General features: G+C 41.7%; 1 non-coding gene across 1 annotated transcript; it reads right to left on the reverse strand.

Moving 5' to 3' along the window:
- Positions 1-937: 937 nt before the first annotated feature.
- Positions 938-1,062, reverse strand: LOC128573219 (small nucleolar RNA SNORA3/SNORA45 family). The gene has a single exon (XR_008376376.1). It is a non-coding gene; the product is annotated as a small nucleolar RNA SNORA3/SNORA45 family (small nucleolar RNA).
- Between the last annotated feature and the right edge of the window lie 3,215 nt (positions 1,063-4,277).

Genomic DNA, 4,277 nt, shown 5'->3' on the forward strand with positions numbered 1-4,277 from the left:
CATCTGCCTCGTTTCTTTTTCTTTACAGATGTTTATTGGAACTTTATTAGTTTCTTTTGGTGGTGATTGGGTTTGCCCAGTCCATTGTGATTTGTGTATTCTTGTGTTTATGTCCCTGAATCTCAAGTGAGCAACACCCCTTCCATTTATTGTAGAGTAGTTTAAAGAGTTAAAGTATCTTTTCCTGATTGTCCTTGGGCTAATTAGATTGGCACTGAGATTTCAGTCACTTAGAGTTAGAGCCAGTTTCCCTGCCTATTTTGTGTCTGCATGGATTCCATGATTGGCAGATCAGTTATCAGGTGTAGGCACGGATCCTGTCTATTCTCAGGAAGAGTCAACTTTCGGCAAGATCTTGGTCAGCAGGACTGTTGCTTATACAGGGAACTGTAGTTTGTTTTATTTATTTATTTATTTATTTATTTATTTATTTATTTATTGTAGTTTTTGGTCAGGACTGGGTTTGAACCTGTCACCTCTGTCATACGGGGCTGGTGCCCTACTCCTTTTTGCCACAGGTGCTGCCCCCATTTATTTATTTATTTTTGTCTTTTTATTAAAAGCAAAACCACCATTATAACCTCACTTTAATTAAGAAGCTATGTTTATAATCTTTATAGTATTTCCCCTTATAATACGAATTGTTCATTGGTGTAGAACAGTGACTACCACACCATAGGCACACAATCCAGTTGATGAATTAACCCCTTAGAAACCGACAAAGACTATCAAGAAGAAAAAATTGTCATTATTTCATAGAACCAGCATAAATCATTAAGGAAGTTAAGAGTAAAATTAATGCCACTGACAGTGCTCTATGGGATATCTACACATTCCTGTAATAGAAATGTAATAGAGGGCTTCTAAAGAACCAGTTGTATTACTCTTTAACTTGTGGATATAAGTGAGTCTAACTGTTGTGTAGGTCAGTCTGAAGCCACGTCACTAACCTGGTGACTGCTTGTGCCATGAGGGCCAGAGCCAGCAAATAAGGTTAGTAGTTATTTTGGTGGGCTCTGGCACACTAAGGCAGTAACCAGTACCCGAGCGTGACTCTAGCCTTGATGGAACTGTAGTTTCTTCTGCAGATGTGTTGGATCTACAGTGGATGGGGACAAGTTTGGCTCCTGACGGGCCTGTGGAAGTGCTTGCTTCAGTCTGCATGGGCAGGACTGAGTCCTGATCACAGCTGAGAGTGGCTGAAACTGATTCGTAGGGCTATTGCCTTTGAGACAGAAGTCTTCAGGTCTGCCTGTTGGTCCATGACTTGTCTCCCGGGTTTTCGGGTAGTCAGGGCTGCTCCCAGGCTTTGGCTGTCAGATAGTGGAGATACATTATAGAGCTACTTACGATTCACACTGAGAAGTGTGAAGTTAGAAGGCCTACCTTCATGTCCCCAGATATATGTGCCTCCAAACAGCTTGCAGGTTAGCCAGTCTGCTCCTGGAACAGCTGGAGCCAGCAAGGGTACAATGCTGCTTCCAAATCCACATTCAGAGCAAAGTTGGTGTTCCTACATTTGGGATCACAGATAGATGTTTCTCTCTAAAACTCCATGTGGGCAGGACTTTTTCCAGACCATGGGTGAGAGGTGAAGAAGGTGGGTTTGGGCATGATTCAGGAGCCCAGATAAGACCATGGTCATCAGCTCACTCACCTGAGACACAAGTGGGTCTGAAACCTATTGGGTATCCTGTCAGATGGTGCTGATGGCAAGAGCAGACCAGATTGGCTACTGCAAGGTTTACAGTGTGGTGTGGCCACTTTTTGTTCTGTAGCTGGGACCATATCAATTAAGTGTGTCACACGAGTGAGACTGTCCTACTTGGTCTTGGGCTCTACCACAGGACATCAGAAACTCAGGCCTGGTTTCTAAAGTTGCCATAAAGGCAGGCTTGTTTGGGCATGACTGCCGCGTTGTACTGTGCAGGATGCAAGTGGAGAAGCTGCTGGTCTTTCATCCTTCTTATTCTATGTGTTTCGCCTTTAAAATGCTGCCTAAAAGTTGTCTGTGATTTTTTAGATTTAGCAGTTCTGAAAGGAAATGCTCACATTTGCATGTTATGTAAGAATTCGGTTAGATTAGTAGTGATCACCACATTACTAAATAAAATGTTTGAATTTTAAGGTTTTAAATGTTGAAATTTAAGGGTTTTTTTTTTTTGGAGACAGAGTCCCATTATGTCGCCCTTGGTAGAGTGTTCTGGCGTCACAGCTCACAGCAACCTCAAACTTCTGAGCTTAAGCGATTCTGTTGCCTCAACCTCCCAAGTAGTGGGACTACAGGTGGTACCCGCCACAACGCCTGAGTAGTTTTTGGTTGCAGTTTGGCCAGGGTCAGGTTCGAACCCACCACCCTCAGTATATGGGGCCAGTATCCTACTCACTGAGCTACAGGCGCCACCCAAAAAAGAATTTCTTGAAGTCTAAAGATCACCCTGATTACGAGCAAGACCCCATCTCTACTACAAGTAGAAAATAATGGCTGGGCATGGTAGCAAACACCTGTAGTTGCAACTACTCCAGATGCAGAAGGATGGCTTCAGCCCAGCAAGTGGAGGTTGCATTGAGCTGTGGTCACGCCACTGCACTCTAGTTTGGGTAACAGCTTGAGATTCTGTCTCAGAAACAAGGGCTAAATAGTATTCCATCGTACGTATATGCCCTGTTTTCTTTCTTTCTTTTTTTTTGTAGAGACAGAGTCTCACTTTATTGCCCTCGGTAGCGTGCCATGCCGTCACACAGCTCACAACAACCTCCAACTTCTGGAGATTAGGCAATTCTCTTGCCTCAGTCTCCTGAGTAGCTGGGACCACAGACATCTCTTCAAACCATGTCCTGGTTTGAAGATGGCATATTTTGTGTAAGGGATGTAATACCAGACGTGTGCTATTACTTTCATTGTCTAATCATTTGGTGGCCTATCCAGAAAATCATTGCCTATACTGATTGTAATAGAATCCGCTTTTTCTATATGCTTCCAGGATTTTTACAGGTATAAGTCTTACCTTTACTTCTTACTCCATTTTCTAAATTGACACATTGTAATTATACATATTTATAGTATACAGTTGGTGTTATTTATATATGTGTTTGTGTGTATATATGTAATAATCAAATCAGCATATTCATTGTATAAATCACCACATGCATTTTTTTTTATGTGGTATTATTCAAAAGCCTCTTTTGTAGCCATTTTGAAATACACATGTACAGTGCCTTACTGTTAATCATCATCATCTACCGTACAGTAGAATAAGAACAGTTATTCCTCCTTTTTTTTTTAAGAGTTTCAAAAATTTAATCAAAATCTACTGTACATTTTCTCCATACAAGAAGGGTACTAATAAATTACATTTTGGGCTCGGCGCCTGTAGCTCAAGTGGCTAAGGCGCCAGCCACATACACCTGAGCTGGCAGGTTCGAGACCAGCCCGGGCCCGCCAAATAACAATGACAACTACAACCAAAAAGTAGCCGGGTGTTATGGTGGGTGCCTGTAGTCCCAGCTACTTGGGAGGCTGAGGCAAGAGAATCGCTTAAGCCCAGGAGTTGGAGGTTGCTGTGAGCTGTGATGCCACCATATTCTACCCAGGGCAACAGCTTGAGGCTCTGTCTCAAAAGAAAAAAAAAAAAATTACATTTTGGTGTCCTACTCGTATATATATGTATTTTAAAAAGTCAGATACTTCTCATTTAAGAGAAAGGAGCGTCGGTAAAGGATGAGCTATGTAGCCAACTCAAATTACATTAAAAGCCAACTACAAATGGAAGTGAAATTTTCCTAAAAGGAAATAAATATTCACTATCCCTCTACTGAAGTAGGTAAAATACAATGAGGAAAAAACCTATCTGGACTGAGACACTTTCTCACTTTGATATAGTAAATAAAAATAAATTCTATGTTGTCTAAATTTTTAGGGGTACGTGGTTAGAAATATATATTCTACTTTTATAGGCAGGTCAGCTAGAGGAAGTAAGCACAATCATCTGAATTGGTTGTGTACATACTGGGCAGGGCTTATTCCTTTCCTTTAGCTTCTTTGCACATGTGAAGCATGCCATAAGGTGTCCTTTTTGTTGTTGTTGTTTTGTTTTTCTTTTCTTTCTTTCTTTATTTTATTTATTATTTATTTTAGAGACAGAGTCTCACTTTAACGCCTAGAGTGATGTGGCATCACAGCTCACAGCAACCTCCAACTCCTGGGCCTGGGCGATTCTCTTGCCTCAGCCTCCTGAGCAGCTGAGACGACAGGCACCCGCCACAATACCCGGCTA

Source organism: Nycticebus coucang, chromosome 20 (assembly GCF_027406575.1).
Source record: "Nycticebus coucang isolate mNycCou1 chromosome 20, mNycCou1.pri, whole genome shotgun sequence".
In the NCBI taxonomy this organism is placed as follows: domain Eukaryota; kingdom Metazoa; phylum Chordata; class Mammalia; order Primates; family Lorisidae; genus Nycticebus; species Nycticebus coucang.